Raw genomic sequence first — 11,022 nt, 5'->3', positions numbered from 1 at the left:
CGTTGATTTGACGTGTTTATAAAATTCTAGCATTCTATGGCATTAAATTATTGTTTTAAAAACATTATAGCATTCAAGAAACTCCTAATCATCATACTCTTACTGAATCACACATCATAAACTTAATATCATTTTAATAATCATATTAATAATTTTATAGACACGATCTCAATATTCCTTTACTGAGTCCTTTTCAGATGGAAGTTTTTTAGAGTTACAATATTATAACTCTATTCTTCATTCATGTTTTAGTTCAATTTCAAAAGCATGAAATTTGACAATACATTCCAAACGTTATCTACATTTTCAACATTCCATTTCTTCAATAGATATAACTCTACCAACTTATCAGTTGAGACACGAAACTCTAATGATATCAAGTAACATTTAATTATCAAATTTATAATCACTTCTTTGTTTATAGTATTCTAGTTTGGAAACCTTTATAAAAACCTCAAAATATCACCAATTTTCAAATTTTTCACTATCTTTCATGTACTTTATCAACAATTTATCATCATCTCTTCATCAATTATCTCTTGAATATTATCTAGATAATAGATACATTTATATTCAAGTTTTCATTCATTTTTAAGTTTCTAGTTCGGTAAATCTCATACACTATATCATATCTTCAAATCTCTTTAATAGTTACTAAAAAATTGATAGTTTATTTTATATTCAAGTTCCATTCATCTTTATTTTTCTATCAACTCTCATACACTCAATCAACTCACCAAACCTCTTGAAAAGTTACAAATATCATTTTCCATTTAAGTTTTTCAAGCTTCTCTCATTTTCACAACTTCACAATGATTAATATGTCGGATGTTGTTGATGTTATTGTTGTTAATGGTACTGTTAATATAATAAAATACTGTTGATGTTAATAGGTGTAATCTCAAAATGAAAACTCGGTTAGTGATTTTTGAATTTGAATGTGAACTTCCGAATATTTGTACAATAATTTGAGCTTCATGACTGCCAGTAATAATCGCTTATTCAGTTTCGTATAATAAATGTGGAAGATATTCTTTATGTATAGCTGCTATACTTATTTGATGTTCCTATGAACGAATATGATTGATTTATGTAAATATATATGTATTGATCGATGTTGTATTATTCCAGTTCAAATTCATGTCGATATTTAAAGATTGCCGTTAAAATGTTGATAAATGTTGAAGATGTTTAATTTCATTTGGAAATATATGATAATTGTTTCAAATTGTTTGTTTCATTGCTACATTACCAACTATTTTGATAAATTGTAAATGGCTTTACAACTCTATGTGCCGGTTGCACAACATCCGGTTAAATTTTAAATGTGATTAATTCCACGAGAACCAATCAGAGAAGCCTTCTCTGATTAGTTCTTGTAAAATTAATGACGGTTAAAATTTAACCGGCTGTTATGCAACCGGCACTATGTGTTGTAGTAAAGGTGTATAATTACCTTCATCAATGATAAATCAATATTAAATAGAAGAATATCAATAGTAGATCCAATAACTTGACATTATTTCAATCACATATTGATTAAAAGTTGAGAAACTAGTTTCGGTTGCTACACCATTATCAATCTCTTGACTAGAATTTACTAGGAATTTAAAATGGTGTAACACCTGAAACTAGGTTCTCAATTTTCAAGTGCAAGTGACAATTTCAAGTAAATTTATGGAATAAGTTGTTACTATTTTCAATTACTCATCTTGCATAAATAGTCTATAACCACAGTTATTAAAACGTTTTGGGTGTTTTTTTCACACATTAAACCTTTTTTAATTCAAGAAAACTCTGCATGTTATCAACAAAATTCAACCAACATTGAAAAATGTACAATTCTACTTCTAAAAATAACTCGAATCCCTCATGAACCTTTTATATTTGAAGTAAAAATTTACAAATTTTTCTGAAAGAAACCTATTATTTTTTATAACTCGTTTTATCTAGTACTTCCGTATTTACCATTCAAGAAATTCTGATACCGAGTACTCTAACCAAAGTCAATATTACTAATTGAAGTGTTCTTATTTATTTATAATTGTAGACCCCTTACCGTTTGGAAACGCTGAAGAATTTTATGGATAATTTGAGGAGTTCTCCAATCAATCTTTAAACCATCAATACTTCATCCACTCTTATTACTCGAATACAATGTCCCCAATTATTTACAAACAACATCAGAACTCAAAAACACTCTCCAAGTTTTGCAATTTACACAAAAAACCTGCAGACTCAAGAAATGGTCCTTCAAACTTCTAACAATCATTATTATCATCTCCACTTATTGACTACTTCCATAGGGGCATCTTCAATTTATTATAATGAACTTTATTGACAACAAGAGATCATTAGGCAATGCGTTTTTCGATCTTCAAAAACTTTTGAAGAAAGTTCACTAACTTCTATAGTGTGTATTGTATACACACAACGTTGTTTCACAACGTTGTGAATAATGAATTGAAAAACATTTTAACAATACGCTATAAAATACAATGAGATCATCTACAGCTATAGCTGTAGAGATGAGCTACAATACTATAGTGAGATTCACTTTGATCTGTCAGCATTCCTTGAATATAAAATCATTGTTTCCCATTTAATAAAAGTTTACAGTTTGTAGTGAACTTCACTATCTATGGAAAATTGATGACCGCTAATTATACAAAAATAGAATATTTATCCAAGCATACAGCAATATTATTGTAATACAGTAGAACTCCAATTATCCGAACTCCGACTATCCAAATCGCTGATTATCCGAATCACTTTCAGAAAAAAATTTGTCCAAAAAAGTCTAAGTGTGCTGTAATTCTTCCCCCTGCGATGCCAGTGTTTGCGCGTTCGCTCACTATTGTCCTTCCCTTGTACATTTAATTAAATTTTATTTATATTTAAAACATATAAAAATATCATGATTCTTTCATTTGATTCAATAAAAATCTGGTGTGGCGCACTCACACAATTTTCCTTGCCGTTATGAGAATTTATCACCTGACGCTAGTGTTCCCCCGCATCTCAAGTCTTCTATGCAAAGATCTAAGCCAGCTGGTGACAGGACTATAACGCAGAAGACACACGAGGTCTGCTATCTCTTCATAGTGAATGATTTAATAGAATCAACAGTTGCCAACAGTTTGCAATTGAAATAATAACATTTTCTCGAATTTCGAGCTTATTTTAAATTTTAGGTGAAAATGTTACTGAACATTAATTGTAGAGATTTTCATGCCCAATCTTTTCCATTTGGATTTTTTTTGTTTAAATTGTATCTGAAGCCTGATAATTGAAAATCTAAAATCAAACTTTACCTAGATGGGGCGGAGCTCCTGAAATTTCTAGAGATATGGGACTTGTGGCAGTTGATAGAGCTTATCAATGACTAATTATTGAGGTATGAATTTGATCAAAATCGTTCGAGTCATTTTCGAGAAAATTGCGAAAAACCCTTTTTTTGACAACATTTTCGCCATTTTAGCCGCCATCTTGAATTGCATTTTATCGAAATTGTCGGATAGGGGAATGATCTTAAGTTCCAAATTTCAAGTCATTCCGTTAATTGGGAAATGAGATATCGTGTACACAGACACACATACACTCATACTCATACACACACACACACACACACACACACACACACACACACCACACACACACACACACACACACACACACACACACCACACACACACACACACACCACACACACACACACACACACCACACACACACACACACACACACACACACACACACACCACACACACACACACACACACACACACACACACACACACACAACACACACACACACACATACATACAGACCAATACCCAAAAACCACTTTTTTGGACTCAGGGGACCTCGAAACATATAGAAATTTAGAAATTGGGGTACCTTAATTTTTTCGGAAAGCAATACTTCCCTTACCTATAGTAATAGGGCAAGGAAAGTAAAAAAATAGTGCAAAAACGTAGCTTTTTTCTCTCCAATGGATTTTTTTTTTAAAAACTCCGATTATCCGAATGGGTCCCGGTCCCCATTAATTCGGATAATTGGAGTTCTACTGTAGCATATTTGGATCATTATGTACAATTTATTGGAATGTTACCAACGCAGTTACATAGTTGCAATTTATTTATCTCTATCTCAGTCTTCATATTATTGATTCTAATAATTTGTTCACCATTTTTTCGTGACAAAAAATTATTTATTTTACATTCAAAGGTGATATTGTGGTAGTTTGCACATTACATTAAACGACTTGAAGGTGTCACACACAGAAATTTATTTAAGTGATTGGGTTTTTGTTACTCTAGTGAGGTCCACGTTATAATGGCAGAGCAGAAAGATAGGAAGTCAACGTTGCCGATACTCTGTCTTGTCAATGCCTTCTATAGACGGTAGCTCATACAAGTTTATTGTTGTGATATTAACTGTTCATTCTCGTTTAAAATAATCAATTATATTTTATTAAGCAATCAATTATATTTCTCAATAATTTCATAATTAAGATGAAATATTTCGTTAATTAGTAATTCTACATTGTTAAAAGACAATCTGGCAACAGAGCAAAGTGAAAAAGAGATAGCGCTATTCGCTTTGTTGAATGATAGACAAGGATAACAATATACCATTGCTAATCAAGCCACTGCCATTATAACGTGGACCTCACTACAGTACCACTATCAACCTTTAGTAATACCAACTATATCTTTATTACTATATCTATAACTATATCTATATCTATACTTTAGTATTACCACAATATCAACTTCTCAACTACACAAAAAGTGGAACCTTTAGTAAGCTAGAACCTTTTCAGTTCTAGTTCACCAGAAATTGACAACTGTGTAACAAACAAATCCAGTATCTTAATCAGGGGCGTAACGAGGAGGGTTTGGGGGGTTCTAATGCCCCCATTGATAGGCAAAAATTGTATTTTGCTTATTAGAATCCACAAAATATTTATATTTGTAAACGTAACCTTAATTAACTTGTGGTTGTGAAAACATCAAGCCTTTTTATACAATATTCATTTACGAGATCATTCACAAATAACAACTAGAAAGAACGATGAAGGAACATCTTAAAAATATTCGATATTCATTTACGGAATCATTCATAAATCACAATCAATCTGAAGAAACACTGTAACAATATTTCATTGACCCTAATCCAACCCCCAACTTTTTCTCCCAACTCTTTTGATCATCGTCCAACAGTGATCTATGTTTGTTTTGTCAGCTTTGTCTGATTTATTTTCTGAGAAACGATTTCAAAAATAAAACAACTCAGAGTTGAGTGAGTACAACATTGTTAACCGGAGAGGCAGAGGCGGAAGGCACAAGCCTCAGTAACCTGAGAGATTTGACATGACAGTTCGACTTGACGACCACTGTTAGTGACCACAAAAATAGTTCATCAACACAAAAAATAGAAATGTTTCTAGTCCAGGTGTTTTGTTTCCTAGAAGCTCTCTCACACTTTCTCTCCCACTCATATCTTCCCTAAAATATAATATCTATATCTATGTAGATGTTGTACTCAGGTGAAGATATAAAAGCTCGTCTCTTCCCAAAAACATAACACCTATATCTATATAGATGTTATAAACAGATATACTTGTAAGTACTTATACAGGTTGGTTCAAGACACAATCCGGTTCATTATTTTTGTAAAGGTGTACGCTTGTTTTTGGCAAAGCATCCAGTAGTTTCTCTGCTTCTCTTTGTTTATCTGAGACTCTTTTTAACGGCGAGATCATTTTTCTGAATCGTTTGACTCCCAACTTTTATTACAATCTTTCATCATCCTCCGCTGGTCATTTGTCTGTTATTTTTTCACCGCCATTCACTAGGAAAGAGCTGAGAATGTTGGATGGTGGATTGAGTTGAAGCCTGGGCCTCTTTCATGAAATATTTCAAGTGTTGAGAAACGTTAACTTCCACGTCAACTTGGATGTTTTACTTCAATTTTGTGGAAGTTATGATTCCAGAAAGACTTAAAGCGCATGCCTCCAGTAGCTCTCACAGCAATCTCCATTATTTTCATGTACTCTGTATTATATTTCTTCATGTGGATGATGCCTACAATATGAGCTCTAGGCTTGTGTGTGGGTAACGAGACAGACGAATGATGTACTAAGGTATGATAAAGTAGTATACCACTTGATTTATGATAACCTAACGTTAACTTGACTAAGGAAAGGTAAAGGTAACTTGACTTTTCCTGACGTTCTTAGATAATGATAAGGATGAGTGGAATTAATAAAAACAATATAAAAACTTGTAGTACCCTTTATTGAAAACTTTAAAAGTTTAGTTTTGAAGTTTTTAATGAAGGGTACTACAAGTTTTTATATTGTTTTTATTAATATGAATAAAGTAGCCCATATAAGTTAAGTGATTTTATGGATGAGTGGAAATATGTCTATTAATTTACTCCTTTCACCCAATTCAAAGACTATTGATGGTTTTTATTTGTGTTTTCATATATCTGAAGAACAAGAAGAAACACTGTGTACCCAATTCTCGACATTGGTGAGTTTTTTTACAATGAAACCATTATTTTCAAATCGTTGAATACTATAAAACAATGAAATCACTTCACTTATATGAGCTACTTGATTCAAACAAAAACAATATAAAAAACATTTTAAAAGTTTTTAATAAAAGAGTTAAAAGTTTTTTATATTGGTTTTATATAAAACTCTGCCACCTCACTCCTATTTACTGGAATGAAACCCGGTTCAAAGGACACTTAAAATGAATGATTTATTGGTAAATTTAAAAAAATAAGTGTCCTACAAACCGGCCCAAGAAATTTTTGATCGATTCTATGACCGGTGACCGGTTTATCTTTAGACGCCCACCTATCAGCCACAAAAGTTTCCCCTTGTTTTCTTCATAGAAACTTGGATTTTCTTGACTGATAAATTTTGAGTAACACTTTTTACAATAAACTACTTCAATTTTGAAAACAGGATGTCTCCAATCCAATCTCCCAACACCCACACTATGTCCCAGTTGAATTCTATTCCTTCTTTATTCTTTATTGATTCATACAATAAGTACATCGTCAAATTGATAGGGAGAGAGAAAATAAGGTAACCTTGTGCTATTCCTCTCCCAAATTTAGATAAGGTTACACATGGTCCGAAATAGGTTAAATAGAATGACAACCACTCATACTGTAAATATGAAAAACTTGACCTTTTCATGAAAATTCTCTCATTCTACACTCAAATCTTAACATTTTTGTATTTTCATCAATTCTTCAATAATTTTTAGTATCAGAGATTCATGACCCATCTCGACCCACCATACATCTAACAGACTCGGGAAAAGCCTACTTGCTCTCCCACCATAATAGCCCCATACATAATAGAAAGCATCTCAAATTTACACAAGCAAGCAACAATTTTCCTACACTTTCCACTACTGGAAACTCGATTTTCCTAACTTTTCAAACCTCTTTCTCATCATATCTACAGCTCCTACAAGGTTTTCCACACGCTTTTCTCCATTTCCACTGTTTTCTAGTTTTCTATCTATTCAAATTCAAATTTATTTTTGTCAATCAAAACAATTACAATTGTTCGTTTGTTTATTTTCACAAGTTTTCCTCTATTTCCACACGTATTCCTCTATTTCTATGTTTTCCCTCTATTTCCCCAATTTTTCCTGCTTTGGAACCTTATTTTCCTAAAAGGAAACATCTTGAATCCAATCCAGAACACCAGAATCCATGCTTTTTCCAAAATTTTCCAACAATTTTCACCACCAGCAACTACTGAGTCCCACATCCCAACTACCTACCACAAAAATCTCCACTAGTTTTCCCACATCAAAACCCCCATTATCTACTAATAATCTCTCTCAAACCAAGTATCTTTTCTACATTTACATCCATCAATTTTCATCGCTTTCCATTGATTTTCCAACAATTTCCACTACCGGAAACACTTCAAAACCACTACTCACAATCCTAATTACGTTTCCAAGACATTCTCACAAATTTTCAAGCCTCGAAACCTTAATTTTCCAACAGAAAACATAATAAATTACATCATAAACCCTCAAATTCATTGAAATGAAACGTTTTTCCTCGATTTTCCGACACTTTTCACCACCGGCAACACTCCACACCCGTTCCCCATCATACCTCCCATCTCTCAGAACCACCCCCACACATTTTCCCGCCTCGCAACCCCAATCTGCCCCCAAAACCACCTCCCAACCATTCACACACCACCCCTAGTTGACGGGTTCGCAGCTAGATGGCGTTGGCCTTCACTGCTGGTGCCAAAACGGCACTTACACCAGCGCTGCCTGGGCCATGACGTCACACCAGTTATCGACCAATCAGAGGGCACCTCTCCCCCCCTCCCCAGGACCCACTAGGACCGCCAAATCGGTCGCGGCAGCTTTGTTAGCCGGTACTCAGTCAGTTTCGTGTTGAACGTTGATGTGTGAACAGAACTAGTCTGAGCCCTGCCAACCCCATTAGTACACGGCGGTAGTGAGTGTCAGTGTTATCATCAAAAACAGAGATTTTGTTCTCTCGCGGTGAGGTTACAGTTACTGTACAAGTCATCGAGTATTCACACTCGTTTAGCTGTTTCTTAGTGTGTAGTTCCTATCTCTATCTCTCTCTCTATCTATCCGTCTCTCTCTCTTCGACTCAGTTTTGCAAGTGAAACCATCAGTGCTGATTGTTGTTGTTCAGTGTGTGGGCAATTGATTGATTGATTGAGAAATTTTGTGAGAAATCGAGAGAAGATCACCAAGGCCATGGAATCACAAGACGGAAGCACCGGACCGGCTGAGGTGCCTAATGATCCTGGGTAAGTTCTGCTGCTATTATTCTCACATTCAAAATAGAGCTACTAAAAGGGTTAGAGATTGTTCACTTTGCTAAGATGGTTTGGGGCAGTGTTTATGTCATTAAAAATAATTCACAAAATAATTACTTTAGAAAATAGAAAGAAATATAAAAATCTCAGTACCCTTTTTGAATTATTTAATCACATATTTGATTAAATAATTCAAAAAGGGTACTGAGATTTTTATTTTTCTTTCTATTTTTATTACAAGTAGCCCTATACAGGAAAGAGATAATTACATTAGGTTTAATTACCCAGGGAGAGTTCTAAAATTACTAGAAATATAGTCTCTCAGATTTTGAATAAGTCACAGTGATAGGGTTAGATTGTTCACTTCTATTATATGGTTTGGGCAGATTTAATGTGATTGATTCTGTCATTAAAAATAATAACAGTGGGTTTAAAGATCCTGAGAGGGATCCAAAATTAATAGAATTAGTCACAGATTTTGAGTAAGTCACAGTGATAAGATTATAGCCGGTTCACTTTGCTAAAATGGTTTGGGGCAGTGTTTATGTAATTGGTTCTGTCATTTCAAATAATTTACAAAACGATAGAGACAATAGGTTTAAATATTAAAGAGGTTTAAAGCGTGTTAGATTTGGAGTAAGCCATGGTGATAGGGTTATTAGAGCCGGTTCACTTTGCTAAGATGCTTTGAGGCAGTGTTTATGTGAATTATTCTGCCATTTAAAATAAATCACAAAATAACAATAGTAGGTTTAATGATCCAGGGAGAGTTTCAAAATATTATCAAAAATATTCTTTCAGGTTTGGAGCAAGTTTCAAAGAGGTTTAGAGAGCCTATTCAATTTTCCAAACTTTCTGGTTGGGGGAGGGGGTGGCATTCGATGATATTCTGACGATTTAAATTAATATCACAGTGTTGGTATATTTTTCACTTTAAATACTGTACTGTAGTATGTATTGTGTCACATGTAGATAGATAATCCTAGATGATTTGAAAAAAGATTGAAATAGTGTCTTAAATTTGAGTTTTTTTAGATTTAAAATAGTGTCACGGAAGGATTAGAACTTGTTCACTCTGTTGAGATTGTTGATTTGAGTTGGATAATGTTATTCTGAAAATTTAAAATAGAATAACAAATCCTGGCTTTACTATCCTTGTGATCCTGACCTTGATAACAATAGCTAAATAAGTCTAAATGGTCCTGAATAATTTAAAAAAATTGAAATAGTGCTTTGAGGGTTAGAGCTGATAACTGTGCTAAACTTGGTGGTTTCAGCATGCACATGGCCATGAGTACTCATCCAAATCTTTCTGAATAATGTTAAAAAGCTCTTGATTATGTCCAATTTAAAATTACTAGGCCTAGTTAGAAATACATAAATTTATAAACTACATGAATTAACATCAAGCATGAGTTTGAAAATATTTAAGAAATCAATAATCAAAATCATTGGATTTTTGTAATGAATTAAAAAGTGAAGTAATTAATAAAAATATCCAAATTCAATTTAAAAAAACATTCATCGACTAAAAATATTTTTTTATTCATGAATTGTCTAAAAATAATTGTATCGAAATTGTCAAAAAATTGGTCATAATAATCCAAAAATTTGTCATAATGTTATTAAAAATTGAGATTTGTGGTAAAAATTAAATAAAGAGGTATTATTCAATGTTAGGTAATAAAAATAATTTCAAATCAACAGATACAATTCCTTGTTAGTCTAGCTTGACAAGAAATCAATACTGTCAAAAAATTGGGATTTTTGGTTGAAATATATTGAATCATTATTCAATATTGAATAAAAATATACGTCATCTAGAGATCCAAAGGAATCCTTTGTCTGGCTCACTAGCTGGACAAATAATCAATATTAACTAATTTTCAGAATTCGACAGTACCTACTATAACAATAATATCATTCTACTGTACTTTCAAGTAAGTCTTAACAGACCAAGAGAGCCTTAGTAAAGTGAACGAGCTGAACCAATGTAAAGAAGTAGAACTCAGTAGTGCATAGTGTTGGTCATAGACCTCCTCTCCTCACTTCCTCATCCTCATCCACCACCTCCTCACTCCCTGTACACACACGCACACACTATCACGGTCACTCCTCTTCCTCCTCCACTACTCCTCATCACCACGCGATAGGAGATTAC

At 33.2% G+C, this 11,022-nt stretch overlaps 1 long non-coding RNA gene across 1 annotated transcript in view; it reads left to right on the top strand.

Annotated features, from left to right (window-relative positions):
- The first annotated feature begins 8,426 nt into the window (after nt 1–8,426).
- The window catches only part of LOC120353361, a 135,849-nt gene continuing 133,253 nt past the window's right edge, over nt 8,427–11,022 (top strand). Inside the window, exon 1 of the long non-coding RNA XR_005572306.1 lies at nt 8,427–8,852. This is a non-coding gene — a long non-coding RNA (uncharacterized LOC120353361). The remainder of the gene's footprint in view (nt 8,853–11,022) is intronic.

This window comes from Nilaparvata lugens, chromosome 10, assembly GCF_014356525.2.
Source record: "Nilaparvata lugens isolate BPH chromosome 10, ASM1435652v1, whole genome shotgun sequence".
Classification (NCBI taxonomy): Eukaryota; Metazoa; Arthropoda; class Insecta; order Hemiptera; family Delphacidae; genus Nilaparvata; species Nilaparvata lugens.
This window is presented reverse-complemented; position numbering and strand designations above follow the sequence as displayed.